Source organism: Phyllobates terribilis, unplaced genomic scaffold (genome assembly GCF_046119375.1).
Source record: "Phyllobates terribilis strain yellow unplaced genomic scaffold, ASM4611937v1 Scaffold_134__1_contigs__length_4944459, whole genome shotgun sequence".
Lineage (NCBI taxonomy): Eukaryota > Metazoa > Chordata > Amphibia > Anura > Dendrobatidae > Phyllobates > Phyllobates terribilis.
The window spans coordinates 671,016-685,517 of record NW_027362894.1 but is presented as its reverse complement, the minus strand read 5'-3'; the positions used below and the strand labels follow the sequence as shown (position 1 = coordinate 685,517).

The 14,502-nt window shown below is 43.3% G+C and overlaps 6 non-coding genes and 1 pseudogene across 6 annotated transcripts; all 7 read left to right on the top strand.

Annotated features, from left to right (window-relative positions):
* Nucleotides 1-172: 172 nt before the first annotated feature.
* LOC141204475 (U2 spliceosomal RNA) lies at nt 173-363 on the top strand. Its single transcript, XR_012275337.1, has one exon. It is a non-coding gene; the product is annotated as a U2 spliceosomal RNA (small nuclear RNA).
* Nucleotides 364-6,356: 5,993 nt separating this feature from the next.
* On the top strand, nt 6,357-6,538 carry LOC141204341 (U2 spliceosomal RNA). The gene has a single exon (XR_012275280.1). It is a non-coding gene; the product is annotated as a U2 spliceosomal RNA (small nuclear RNA).
* A 1,115-nt stretch (nt 6,539-7,653) lies between these two features.
* Nucleotides 7,654-7,844, top strand: LOC141204474 (U2 spliceosomal RNA). Its single transcript, XR_012275336.1, has one exon. It is a non-coding gene; the product is annotated as a U2 spliceosomal RNA (small nuclear RNA).
* A 1,115-nt stretch (nt 7,845-8,959) lies between these two features.
* LOC141204465 (U2 spliceosomal RNA) lies at nt 8,960-9,051 on the top strand (annotated as a pseudogene).
* A 788-nt stretch (nt 9,052-9,839) lies between these two features.
* Nucleotides 9,840-10,024, top strand: LOC141204363 (U2 spliceosomal RNA). Its single transcript, XR_012275296.1, has one exon. It is a non-coding gene; the product is annotated as a U2 spliceosomal RNA (small nuclear RNA).
* Nucleotides 10,025-11,139: 1,115 nt separating this feature from the next.
* On the top strand, nt 11,140-11,330 carry LOC141204473 (U2 spliceosomal RNA). Its single transcript, XR_012275335.1, has one exon. It is a non-coding gene; the product is annotated as a U2 spliceosomal RNA (small nuclear RNA).
* Nucleotides 11,331-14,276: 2,946 nt separating this feature from the next.
* LOC141204395 (U2 spliceosomal RNA) lies at nt 14,277-14,464 on the top strand. The gene has a single exon (XR_012275320.1). It is a non-coding gene; the product is annotated as a U2 spliceosomal RNA (small nuclear RNA).
* The last annotated feature ends 38 nt before the right edge of the window (nt 14,465-14,502 follow it).

Here is a 14,502-nt window from a genome sequence, read left to right as displayed (position 1 = left end):
TATGCAGATCTAAAACGCGTGGATTGCAGCAGCAGCAAGCCGAAAAGTGCAGGCATGTAAGGGATCTAGAGGTTGACAACATGTCTTCTTAACGGGAGTCCAGGAGCTCATCTCCACAAATGGACTTTTCAGGATCCTTGGGTGGCTCCGTAGTTTGAAACCAATTCTGGTTATCGCTTCTCGGCCTTTTGGCTAAGATCAAGTGTAGTATCTGTTCTTATCAGTTTAATATCTGATACGTCCCCTATCTGGGGACCATATATTAAATGGATTTTTAGAACAGGGAGATGGAAAAAGAGCTTGCTCTGTCCACTCCACGCATTGACCTGGTATTGCAGTATCTCCAGGACCGGTGCACCCCTTCTTTAATGCAGTTTCTAAAATCAGAAAGAATTGAATTCAATGTTTTTTGTTCATTTTGCTTGTTTGTCGGATTTTGGGATGGACTCTTTGGCTTTGCTTTTCTTCTCCTCATTGGATTTTTCATGTTCAAAGTTGCAGAAGCCAGATTACAAGCTCATTTTGGTTCAACTTCAGCAACTGTGCATTGCATTGCCATGTAATGTGATGCAATGCTATCTTTCTAGCTCTCCCTTTTTACTTCCTTTTGGATAAACAGACATATTAGGCAAGCATTTTGGAGCTTTCACCTAAATAACTACAGGTGGTGAGATAAGCTGCACAATATAATTGACCTTTCAGTATATTGTTGCACACACACCATCTATTTAGCAAATGCCCTTGTTATCAACAGCAGCCTTTTAAACTCACCTGAGCTAACAGGTATGTGCGCTGGTTACTCTGCTGCGCTTAAAATTTCTTTTTTGGTTTGCTACAATGCCTTTTCTGAAACGTTGTCTCCTTCTGCTGGAACACTGACTTCTTTCATTTAATGCCTGCAGACTATAAAAGAGAACCCAACCCAAAAAGTTTGGTTGATTAGTCTGTGGCATTCTGTTAAACTGTTGCTTATGGCGGTCTCTGTGAGCTTCTCAGCGACATTCAGCCAGCCAGGTATCCTGCCTGCAGTAGATGGAATGTGGCAATGGAACGCTGGCTGCGCGTGTCATAATAGGCTCTGAGCATTTATAAACCTGTGCACAGCAGCAGCCACCTTCAGTCTGCTGCTGGACAGCCAGCAGCAGCAGCAGCAGGAGAGGTATGTAATCAGGAGCCCTCCTGCTAAGGGTAGACAGCTGCTCGTTCCACCCCACCCCCCGCCTTAATTGGTTCTCCTCCCTTCCAACGGTGTTGAGGCGGGTGGGAACAGCAGGGGGTGAAGGTGCTGTGTTTAAAGAGGTGGAGTTATGCAGATCTAAAACGCGTGGATTGCAGCAGCAGCAAGCCGAAAAGTGCAGGCATGTAAGGGATCTAGAGGTTGACAACATGTCTTCTTAACGGGAGTCCAGGAGCTCATCTCCACAAATGGACTTTTCAGGATCCTTGGGTGGCTCCGTAGTTTGAAACCAATTCTGGTTATCGCTTCTCGGCCTTTTGGCTACGACCAAGTGTTGTTGCTGGAAGACTCCAAAGCCTATCGCATCCTCGGCCTTGAGGCATCGGCAGTTCTACTGTCTTAAGCCTCCTGCTGCTATAGGGGGTGTGCGTGCTGAAGAGAACCAAGAAGGCGATCGACTTATCTGAATATGGCGATGGCGACATCGGCTACTCTCCGTTCTGCTGGAGCTGGCGACTTGAAGATCAAGAACTCTTTCAAGATTGAAGTTGAAGAGCGAGCCCGTGACAAGTTCTCCCTGTCTTTCTTCGTGAGGAAGGTCCTGCTTGAGATCCTGCAGGTGAAAAGGGAGAACATTCTGGCACTTCAAGATGCTCCTGGACGCTTTGTGCTTACCCTGACCTCTGAAGTGGCATCTCAGAATTTTTACCATCAGATCAAGCTGAGACTTCAGGAGGAAGATATTAAAGGACTGTGTTTTGTGACCCTCTGCCTGGCAGAAGAGAAGTCTGTGGTGGTTCATATGAGCAATCCGCATGTCTCTGAAAAGGATGTGGCTGCGTTTCTGCATAACTATTGCTCTGAGGTCCACTTTTCTCACAAAATCATGAACTCTGAGAGGTTGTGGACCGGAAAATACAAGTTCATCGTGAAGCTGAGAGAAGGTTTGGGAATTGGTGGACTCATTCATCCGCCTCAGAGCTTCCTGATTGGCAGAGAGAGAGGAAGACTCTTCTATCCAGGGATGCCTATCTTTTGCAGAAAATGTATGGACTTTGGGCATTCCTTTGAGAGCTGCAAGGAGGAGAACGCTCTTTGCAAGAAGTGCTATCAAAAAGGACATGTCACTCTGAACTGCCCAAATCAGATGATCTGTAATATCTGCCGTATCCCTGGGCACTCTTTTCGGGATTGTCCGTTGAGAAAAAAGACCTTCAGCTATGCAGATGCAGCTCGGGGGGGAGCCCCTCCGAAGCGGTCCAGTCCTGAAGAACAAACAGACAAATCCAAGGACCCTCCCGGGAACCCTTCTGGGGATCCGCCCAAGGACACTGCTGGGGACCCGCCTGGGGATAGCATTGTTCTCAAGGATTGGTCGGAGAGTCCAGATGGTCATGTGGTGGAGGAGAATCCAGCTGAGTCTGAAGTGGAGATGGGAGAGGAGTCTTCTAAGGAGGCTGGTGGTGAGGAGGAGGAGGAGGAGATTAACATTGACGTGGAGGTTTTGAGGAAAAGGAAAAAGGAGAAGTCGAGTTTGTTTAAGGGAGAGAGCGCCAGCAAAAGACCTGCTGGGCGTTTGAAAATAGTCCTCCCTAATTACTCACCTAAACCGATCATCTCAGTTCCTAAACCTGTAAACCCATCTGATCCGGTGAACATCGAGGAATTCTCAGACACGGACGTTTCTGCGGGTCCCTCTACCCCGGTCGGATTCATGTCAGATACGGACTCAAGCTCTGTTTAAATGATTTATGGCTACACTCAAAATTGCCTCACTAAATGTGAGGAGTTTAAAGGGCTCTGTCAAGAGAGCTGCTTTATTTTCTTACCTGATGACTTTAGATGCTGATATTTTTTTACTTCAAGAATGCGGCATTGACCATGACCCTAACTATAACAAACTAAGGGAAGATTGGGCGAACGGACCTTCCATCTGGTCCGGTGAAAATGGATCGCGTGCTACTGGTGTTGGCGTCCTGTTTTAAAACAAAGACTTTAAGGTTACCTCGTTCACTGAAGTTGAACCTGGACGTGCACTAGTTGTTAATGTGAGTTACTGTGGATCCGAGTTCAAGCTGATTAATGTTTATGCATCTCCGATTAAAGAGGAAAGATCCAGTTTATTAGATATCATCAAACTCTTTATACCTGGTCCTACACCAACTGTGGTTGGCGGTGACTTCAATTGTATCCGGTCTGATGAAAATAGGACATCAGGTACTAGAAGGAAAGACAAAACTGAGATGCAGTTAAAAAATCTAATCGACGATACTTGCCTGAATGATGTCTGGAGAGTAAAGAATACCTCTGAACCAGGATACACTTGGGAGAACAATCTTCTAAAATCAAGAATTGACTTTGTTCTGACATCACAGAGTTTTAAAGTGAATAAAGTGGATCTAACAGGTAACATCTTTTCTGACCACAAAACGTTAATTACTCACTTGGAATTGCCCAGTCTAGAGAAAGGGCGAGGTGTCTGGAAGTTGAACACTCTGCTGCTGGAAGATGAAAGTATAAAAGAGGAATTTTTGAAATTTTATAAAAAACTACAGGGGAAAAAACATTATTACAAAAGAATTCTAGAATGGTGGGAGTATGTGAAGTCTCAAATTAGACATTTTTTTCTCTTAGCTGGCAAAAGGAAGGCCAGACAGAATCAGAAATGGTTTAAAGACCTGAATACAAAACTGCAAACAGGTTACAAACTCAGAAATGCAGGGATAGATATGGAGGATGTTATTTTACAAGTCAAAGAAGACATTAAAAAAGCAATTGAACAGAAAGGCAAAGAAATAATTTTCAACGCCAAGGTAGAACATATGGAAAAAAATGAAACATGTTCCAGGTTCTTTTTCAAAAAATCTTTAGAACGCAAAGAATTAATTAAAGAACTTGATGGTGAAACAACTAAAGATGGACTGTTGGACAAAGCGCAAACTTTTTATCAAAATCTTTTTAGCGAAAAGAAAATTGACGCTGATTTTTTACCTGATGCTCTTAATTCATTGCAGAATCACCTTGAAAAGCAAGATCAAGAGTTGTTGATTGAAGATATCTGTGAAGAAGAACTGCTAAGTGCAATCAAAAGCTTTTCTAGAGGAAAAACACCGGGTACTGACGGACTACAAATTGAATTTTATCTTACTTTTTGGGAGATTTTAAAAGACGACCTGTTTGAGATTTTTAAAGCTGTCTTTTTATGTGACAAATTGCCTGAATCTTGGAGAAGTGGTGTGGTCACCCTGCTTTTTAAAAAAGGAGATAAGACTAATCTAGAGAACTGGAGACCAATCACGTTACTCAACGTAGATTATAAAATTATGGCAAAAATCATGGTGAACAGAATGAAGAAGGTGATAGAGAAGGTCGTGCATCCTGATCAGGTATGTGGTGTGCCTGGTCGTACAATTGCAGAAAACTTGAATATTATACGGGACGCAATTTGGTATCAGCAAGAGAGGAAGCAAAAGCTAGCTCTTCTGTCCCTTGATTTCCAGAAAGCGTACGACAGAGTCTCTCATAAGTACCTGTATTCTGTGTTAAAGAAAATGAAATTCCCGGATGTTTTTATTAAGCACATTGCACTTTTATATGATGGAAGTTTTAGCAGGATTTTAATTAATGGTTTTTTATCTTCAGAAGTTTTTCTAAAGTCGGGCGTCAAACAAGGATGCCCACTTTCGCCTCTGCTCTTTATCTGCGCAATCGAGCCTCTACTGGCAATGTTGAGGAAAGATAAGATGGTGAAAGGTGTACCCATACCAGGTGGAAATGGACTAAGTACTAAGTCACTGGGGTACATGGATGACATCACGATCCTGTGCGACTCAGAACAATCGCTGAGAAGAGCAGTAAGAACTACTGATTTTTTCTGTTTAGCATCTGCCTTCAAACTGAACTTGGAGAAGAGCGAATGTCTTGGATTCGGTGATTGGTCAGATGCGCAGATTCCTCAACTTAAAATAAGAAGTGATAAGATCAAAATTTTAGGTGTTGTGTTTACAAAAAAGAATGATGGAGAAGAAAGTTGGCAGTTGGTGAAGGAGAAAATGCAAAAGAAGATAAGTTTATGGAAACTCAGAAAATTATCAATGGAAGGTAAAAACTTGATCATTAAGTCTTTGTTGTTGCCGATAATGTTGTTTTTAAGTATGGTGTACCCCCCGAATGAGAACACAGTAAAGTTTCTCCAGAGACAAATTTTTCTTTTTCTGTGGGGATCAAAAATGGAGAAGGTTCGAAGAGAGACAATGTACAAGCAGCATAAATATGGTGGAAAGAATATCCCAAATATCAAAAATTTTTTGTACCTAAAGTTCTTTAGTTTTTGCTTCAAAATGACCAATCTAAGAACTCATTGGTCTTTCTACTTAAGATATGCAGCTGGAGATATCTTTAGGAAAAGAAAGTGGATAACATTGCCCCAAAATTCTCCTGTCCTAATTACACCGCCAAAACAATATGTCTTACTAGAAAAAACAATTAGACTTTATAACTTACCTGAAGTAGATGTGGAGATGCTGTCAAATTCAAGAAGACTGGCTCTAGAGACAAAGAGAAAAGAAACGATGACAGCAGTGGCAAACTTTACTTACACTAAAAGTGGAAGAATTTGGAGAATGACTTATGCACCTTATCTAACAAATGAATATAAAGACTTGGCATGGGCAATAGTGCAAGAATGTGTTCCTGTTAGATTTTTTCAACACAGAAGGGGATTGTGCAATACTGCAAGATGCCCTAGAACAGGCTGTGTTAGAGAGGAAACAGTTTTACACACCTTTTGGAACTGTTTTTATGCCCAAAATGTCTGGAAAGAAGTTGGAAGTCTCTTAAAGTTTGTTACTGGTCTTAAGTTTTTAAATCACGAAGTAGTTTTATATGGAAATTTTACATGTCAATCAAAAGAAAAAGAAAGAGTCATTTGGATAATGATAAATGGAATAAAGAATGCGCTATGGAAAGTCCGAAACATATTGCTTTTTAAAAGAGATTTTATAAGTGAAAGTGAATGCATAAAATTAGCACTAAGTGAAATATATATTTATTACCTGTTAGATCTGAAGAGAATTGGGAAAAAAAGAGCCAAGAGTCTATGGAACTTTCATCTGTGGAACCTTGTAGCATGAACAGATTATAAGGCAAGAGAAATATTAGAAGAGAAATAACAACTGAAATATAAGAACAAAATGAAAAAGAAAAAAATCTGTTCTTATCAGTTTAATATCTGATACGTCCCCTATCTGGGGACCATATATTAAATGGATTTTTAGAACAGGGAGATGGAAAAAGAGCTTGCTCTGTCCACTCCATGCATTGACCTGGTATTGCAGTATCTCCAGGACCGGTGCACCCCTTCTTTAATGCAGTTTCTAAAATCAGAAAGAATTGAATTCAATGTTTTTTGTTCATTTTGCTTGTTTGTCGGATTTTGGGATGGACTCTTTGGCTTCGCTTTTCTTCTCCTCATTGGATTTTTCATGTTCAAAGTTGCAGAAGCCAGATTACAAGCTCATTTTGGTTCAACTTCAGCAACTGTGCATTGCATTGCCATGTAATGTGATGCAATGCTATCTTTCTAGCTCTCCCTTTTTACTTCCTTTTGGATAAACAGACATATTAGGCAAGCATTTTGGAGCTTTCACCTAAATAACTACAGGTGGTGAGATAAGCTGCACAATATAATTGACCTTTCAGTATATTGTTGCACACACACCATCTATTTAGCAAATGCCCTTGTTATCAACAGCAGCCTTTTAAACTCACCTGAGCTAACAGGTATGTGCGCTGGTTACTCTGCTGCGCTTAAAATTTCTTTTTTGGTTTGCTACAATGCCTTTTCTGAAACGTTGTCTCCTTCTGCTGGAACACTGACTTCTTTCATTTAATGCCTGCAGACTATAAAAGAGAACCCAACCCAAAAAGTTTGGTTGATTAGTCTGTGGCATTCTGTTAAACTGTTGCTTATGGCGGTCTCTGTGAGCTTCTCAGCGACATTCAGCCAGCCAGGTATCCTGCCTGCAGTAGATGGAATGTGGCAATGGAACGCTGGCTGCGCGTGTCATAATAGGCTCTGAGCCTTTATATACCTGTGCACAGCAGCAGCCACCTTCAGTCTGCTGCTGGACAGCCAGCAGCAGCAGCAGCAGGAGAGGTATGTAATCAGGAGCCCTCCTGCTAAGGGTAGACAGCTGCTCGTTCCACCCCACCCCCCGCCTTAATTGGTTCTCCTCCCTTCCAACGGTGTTGAGGCGGGTGGGAACAGCAGGGGGTGAAGGTGCTGTGTTTAAAGAGGTGGAGTTATGCAGATCTAAAACGCGTGGATTGCAGCAGCAGCAAGCCGAAAAGTGCAGGCATGTAAGGGATCTAGAGGTTGACAACATGTCTTCTTAACGGGAGTCCAGGAGCTCATCTCCACAAATGGACTTTTCAGGATCCTTGGGTGGCTCCGTAGTTTGAAACCAATTCTGGTTATCGCTTCTCGGCCTTTTGGCTAAGATCAAGTGTAGTATCTGTTCTTATCAGTTTAATATCTGATACGTCCCCTATCTGGGGACCATATATTAAATGGATTTTTAGAACAGGGAGATGGAAAAAGAGCTTGCTCTGTCCACTCCACGCATTGACCTGGTATTGCAGTATCTCCAGGACCGGTGCACCCCTTCTTTAATGCAGTTTCTAAAATCAGAAAGAATTGAATTCAATGTTTTTTGTTCATTTTGCTTGTTTGTCGGATTTTGGGATGGACTCTTTGGCTTTGCTTTTCTTCTCCTCATTGGATTTTTCATGTTCAAAGTTGCAGAAGCCAGATTACAAGCTCATTTTGGTTCAACTTCAGCAACTGTGCATTGCATTGCCATGTAATGTGATGCAATGCTATCTTTCTAGCTCTCCCTTTTTACTTCCTTTTGGATAAACAGACATATTAGGCAAGCATTTTGGAGCTTTCACCTAAATAACTACAGGTGGTGAGATAAGCTGCACAATATAATTGACCTTTCAGTATATTGTTGCACACACACCATCTATTTAGCAAATGCCCTTGTTATCAACAGCAGCCTTTTAAACTCACCTGAGCTAACAGGTATGTGCGCTGGTTACTCTGCTGCGCTTAAAATTTCTTTTTTGGTTTGCTACAATGCCTTTTCTGAAACGTTGTCTCCTTCTGCTGGAACACTGACTTCTTTCATTTAATGCCTGCAGACTATAAAAGAGAACCCAACCCAAAAAGTTTGGTTGATTAGTCTGTGGCATTCTGTTAAACTGTTGCTTATGGCGGTCTCTGTGAGCTTCTCAGCGACATTCAGCCAGCCAGGTATCCTGCCTGCAGTAGATGGAATGTGGCAATGGAACGCTGGCTGCGCGTGTCATAATAGGCTCTGAGCATTTATATACCTGTGCACAGCAGCAGCCACCTTCAGTCTGCTGCTGGACAGCCAGCAGCAGCAGCAGCAGGAGAGGTATATAATCAGGAGCCCTCCTGCTAAGGGTAGACAGCTGCTCGTTCCACCCCACCCCCCGCCTTAATTGGTTCTCCTCCCTTCCAACGGTGTTGAGGCGGGTGGGAACAGCAGGGGGTGAAGGTGCTGTGTTTAAAGAGGTGGAGTTATGCAGATCTAAAACGCGTGGATTGCAGCAGCAGCAAGCCGAAAAGTGCAGGCATGTAAGGGATCTAGAGGTTGACAACATGTCTTCTTAACGGGAGTCCAGGAGCTCATCTCCACAAATGGACTTTTCAGGATCCTTGGGTGGCTCCGTAGTTTGAAACCAATTCTGGTTATCGCTTCTCGGCCTTTTGGCTAAGATCAAGTGTAGTATCTTTCGAAAAGGCGGTTTTGGATGTTGGCCGCCCTAGTAGATTGATACATTATGCACACTGGGGTTTAGGCGCTTGTTAGTACGCCAGGTGGCTAATATAGTCATCTGGTGGAAAGCATGGCCCCCCAGGATCGACGCCATTTTCCGGGGAAGATCGAAAGCCCGAAGTGTGAAGTGCCCCAGGAGTGGTGACCCTGGGGTGCCTTAACTCACTGGGATTGGGAACCCCACTTGAGTTTATGGCACATTTGCACAAGCACTTCAAATTTTCTTTCTTCGCACACACCCTTATTCCGGGCCTTCTGGCCTTAGGATGGGGAATTTTTCAATTCCCGGTCGAAGGTCCGGGCAGTATTATACTGTGAAACCTTCACTATTTATTTAATTTCTTTGTCACTGTGTGTTCACTTATTCACGTGTGTCACGTCCTACTAGGATTTTGTCGGGATGCGGTTCCCTTACAGGTTCCTCTCTTGGCAGGTCTAGGGGGGGAGTGTGTGGCCATCAGGTTCCGCTCCCCCCTGAACCCCCCTGGCTCTCCTCTTTCGGGAGGAGAGCGTTGTTGGCTCCCCTCTTCCGGGAGGGGAGCACAGTCTTTGGCTCCCAGTGCCTTGCTCGGGTGAGAACTCGGGCAGGTGCTGGGGGTAAGATTGGGTCGCCTCTGGCTCCGGCTGGAGGTGGCTATTTGTCCCTGTTCCTCGCTGTGGCCTTCTGGCTCGGAGGGACGGGGAATGGTTTGGGGGACCCTTCTCCTTTTGGAGAGGGTTTCAAGAAGACCAGCATCCTAGTGCACTTTTTTTGTGGCACTTGTCACTTTTTTAAGCGCACTCGGGTTTTGTACACGAATTCGGGCTTTCGAAAAAAAAAAAAAAATCTGTTCTTATCAGTTTAATATCTGATACGTCCCCTATCTGGGGACCATATATTAAATGGATTTTTAGAACAGGGAGATGGAAAAAGAGCTTGCTCTGTCCACTCCACGCATTGACCTGGTATTGCAGTATCTCCAGGACCGGTGCACCCCTTCTTTAATGCAGTTTCTAAAATCAGAAAGAATTGAATTCAATGTTTTTTGTTCATTTTGCTTGTTTGTCGGATTTTGGGATGGACTCTTTGGCTTCGCTTTTCTTCTCCTCATTGGATTTTTCATGTTCAAAGTTGCAGAAGCCAGATTACAAGCTCATTTTGGTTCAACTTCAGCAACTGTGCATTGCATTGCCATGTAATGTGATGCAATGCTATCTTTCTAGCTCTCCCTTTTTACTTCCTTTTGGATAAACAGACATATTAGGCAAGCATTTTGGAGCTTTCACCTAAATAACTACAGGTGGTGAGATAAGCTGCACAATATAATTGACCTTTCAGTATATTGTTGCACACACACCATCTATTTAGCAAATGCCCTTGTTATCAACAGCAGCCTTTTAAACTCACCTGAGCTAACAGGTATGTGCGCTGGTTACTCTGCTGCGCTTAAAATTTCTTTTTTGGTTTGCTACAATGCCTTTTCTGAAACGTTGTCTCCTTCTGCTGGAACACTGACTTCTTTCATTTAATGCCTGCAGACTATAAAAGAGAACCCAACCCAAAAAGTTTGGTTGATTAGTCTGTGGCATTCTGTTAAACTGTTGCTTATGGCGGTCTCTGTGAGCTTCTCAGCGACATTCAGCCAGCCAGGTATCCTGCCTGCAGTAGATGGAATGTGGCAATGGAACGCTGGCTGCGCGTGTCATAATAGGCTCTGAGCCTTTATATACCTGTGCACAGCAGCAGCCACCTTCAGTCTGCTGCTGGACAGCCAGCAGCAGCAGCAGCAGGAGAGGTATGTAATCAGGAGCCCTCCTGCTAAGGGTAGACAGCTGCTCGTTCCACCCCACCCCCCGCCTTAATTGGTTCTCCTCCCTTCCAACGGTGTTGAGGCGGGTGGGAACAGCAGGGGGTGAAGGTGCTGTGTTTAAAGAGGTGGAGTTATGCAGATCTAAAACGCGTGGATTGCAGCAGCAGCAAGCCGAAAAGTGCAGGCATGTAAGGGATCTAGAGGTTGACAACATGTCTTCTTAACGGGAGTCCAGGAGCTCATCTCCACAAATGGACTTTTCAGGATCCTTGGGTGGCTCCGTAGTTTGAAACCAATTCTGGTTATCGCTTCTCGGCCTTTTGGCTAAGATCAAGTGTAGTATCTGTTCTTATCAGTTTAATATCTGATACGTCCCCTATCTGGGGACCATATATTAAATGGATTTTTAGAACAGGGAGATGGAAAAAGAGCTTGCTCTGTCCACTCCACGCATTGACCTGGTATTGCAGTATCTCCAGGACCGGTGCACCCCTTCTTTAATGCAGTTTCTAAAATCAGAAAGAATTGAATTCAATGTTTTTTGTTCATTTTGCTTGTTTGTCGGATTTTGGGATGGACTCTTTGGCTTTGCTTTTCTTCTCCTCATTGGATTTTTCATGTTCAAAGTTGCAGAAGCCAGATTACAAGCTCATTTTGGTTCAACTTCAGCAACTGTGCATTGCATTGCCATGTAATGTGATGCAATGCTATCTTTCTAGCTCTCCCTTTTTACTTCCTTTTGGATAAACAGACATATTAGGCAAGCATTTTGGAGCTTTCACCTAAATAACTACAGGTGGTGAGATAAGCTGCACAATATAATTGACCTTTCAGTATATTGTTGCACACACACCATCTATTTAGCAAATGCCCTTGTTATCAACAGCAGCCTTTTAAACTCACCTGAGCTAGCAGGTATGTGCGCTGGTTACTCTGCTGCGCTTAAAATTTCTTTTTTGGTTTGCTACAATGCCTTTTCTGAAACGTTGTCTCCTTCTGCTGGAACAAAGACTTCTTTCATTTAATGCCTGCAGACTATAAAAGAGAACCCAACCCAAAAAGTTTGGTTGATTAGTCTGTGGCATTCTGTTAAACTGTTGCTTATGGCGGTCTCTGTGAGCTTCTCAGCGACATTCAGCCAGCCAGGTATCCTGCCTGCAGTAGATGGAATGTGGCAATGGAACGCTGGCTGCGCGTGTCATAATAGGCTCTGAGCCTTTATATACCTGTGCACAGCAGCAGCCACCTTCAGTCTGCTGCTGGACAGCCAGCAGCAGCAGCAGCAGGAGAGGTATGTAATCAGGAGCCCTCCTGCTAAGGGTAGACAGCTGCTCGTTCCACCCCACCCCCCGCCTTAATTGGTTCTCCTCCCTTCCAACGGTGTTGAGGCGGGTGGGAACAGCAGGGGGTGAAGGTGCTGTGTTTAAAGAGGTGGAGTTATGCAGATCTAAAACGCGTGGATTGCAGCAGCAGCAAGCCGAAAAGTGCAGGCATGTAAGGGATCTAGAGGTTGACAACATGTCTTCTTAACGGGAGTCCAGGAGCTCATCTCCACAAATGGACTTTTCAGGATCCTTGGGTGGCTCCGTAGTTTGAAACCAATTCTGGTTATCGCTTCTCGGCCTTTTGGCTAAGATCAAGTGCAGTGATCTACCGGTTGCTGCCTTGGTCTTGGCTGAGAGGTGCCTTGGGTACCCGGCTCCTTGGCCTCGGGGGATCGCTGCATGTAGCAGTGCGGCTTCACCCCCTTGCTGCTTTTGGGGAGCCGGATTAGTCCCGGGGCAACGAGGGGCGATCAGCCTGCCTGCTTTTTTTAAGTAGGCGAGGAGGATTTTTGCCACGTTTGGTGTGAAGATATGGACGGGAGAAGCCCAAATATGCTGACCTGTGAAGAGTTCCCAGTTTTTGCAAGATTGAAGAATGCAGTGCGGTTTATTTTTTTGGATCCAGAGAAGAAGAAGTCTGGCTTGTTTTTTTTGGTAGAGAAGATTTTGTTTGGACTATTGGAAGTTCAAATGAAACAAGTTTTGTCTATGTTGGAGTTCCCGAAGAGAGGGATATATGATGTTATTTTTTGTTCAGAAGATATCTTTTCTGACTTTTGGAAGAGAATGGATCTAGTGAAGGAAGATTCGATACTTGAAGGTGTTTTTTTTGTGTCGCATTTTCCTAGGAAGGAAAGGCTAATAGTAATAAGGATGTATAGTCCTTTCATATTGGAAGAAGAGATCATGACCTTTTTATCCCGGTACTGTGAGAAAGTGAGTTCTGCTGGCAAAATGTTTAACCGATATGGTTTTTGGACCACGAGGTGGAGGTTCCTGGTCAAGTTCAAGGAAAGTTCGGATGGTGTTGTGGTACTCCCACCAAGTAGATTCAAAATCGGGACAGTTAATGGAGATATGTTCTTTACAGGTATGCCGAAGTTTTGTAGGCGTTGTAAACAGTATGGCCATGAAAAGGATTCCTGTACATTACAGTGGTGTGCCAAGTGTGAAGAAGTGGGACATAAGGCAGAGAATTGTGAAAAAAGTAAGAAATGTAATCTATGTGGTGGCAGTGGTCATTTATATGATTGCTGTCCTGTCAATAAAAGGGAGGAGAAGTCAGTTGACAAGGAAGATGGAAAAGAAGAAGAGTCTGAAGCTGCCCCCCATGATGAAACGGAAGAGAACATATCTCAAAAGAAGGAGGAACAAATAAGAGATATAAGAAAAGAAGGTGATCATATGGAAGAAGATACTGAGAGTGATATCACAGACGTTGAGATTGAAAATACTAGCTTGGAAGAAGAAGTGGAGGTGGATAGGGAGTCAGAAGATCAGGAGGAAAGTGAGTCCTCCAGTCAGGATGAAAAGGAAGGTGCTGTAAGTAATATGGAAGAGGAGGAGGAGGGTGAAGAAACTAGTGAAGAAGAAAGAGAGGATGTCGCATGTGAAGCCAGAGAAGAAATTGAAGGAGTTTTGTCATCTGGGAAGGACTCTAGTAAAGCAAAGGATGTTTCAGAAAAAAATATGAGGGAGATGGAGGAGAGACAAGAAGTGTTGAAAATGCTAAAGAGTTGTGAAGGGGGGAGTCAGGCTAGTCTAAGGCGCAAAGTGTGGAATAACATTTATAGCGATATGCATCGTTTTTTTTCAACTTACAGAATACCTCAGTCGTTGGCTAAAGAGGTAGAAGAAGCTTGGGATGGTCGGTTTCTGGATGGAAGGCTTTTGAATGCCTTGGCAGCATATGGCCTGAAGAGAGGAATGTTGCCTTAAATCGTAATGGTAAAGATTGTAATGTTGTGATGTAAAGAATATGGAATAACTGTATTGTGATAATATAAACGTATATATATAAAATAAGATTGTAAAAATGGATATATGACCCACAATGATGGATAACAACCTAATACCATTTGGAAATCATTGCAAAGCATGAAATGGTAAATATGGGACTTGTAATCTGAGTGGAAAAAAAAAAAAAAAAAATCTGTTCTTATCAGTTTAATGTCTGATACGTCCCCTATCTGGGGACCATATATTAAATGGATTTTTAGAACAGGGAGATGGAAAAAGAGCTTGCTCTGTCCACTCCACGCATTGACCTGGTATTGCAGTATCTCCAGGACCGGTGCACCCCTTCTTTAATGCAGTTTCTAAAATCAGAAAGAATTGAATTC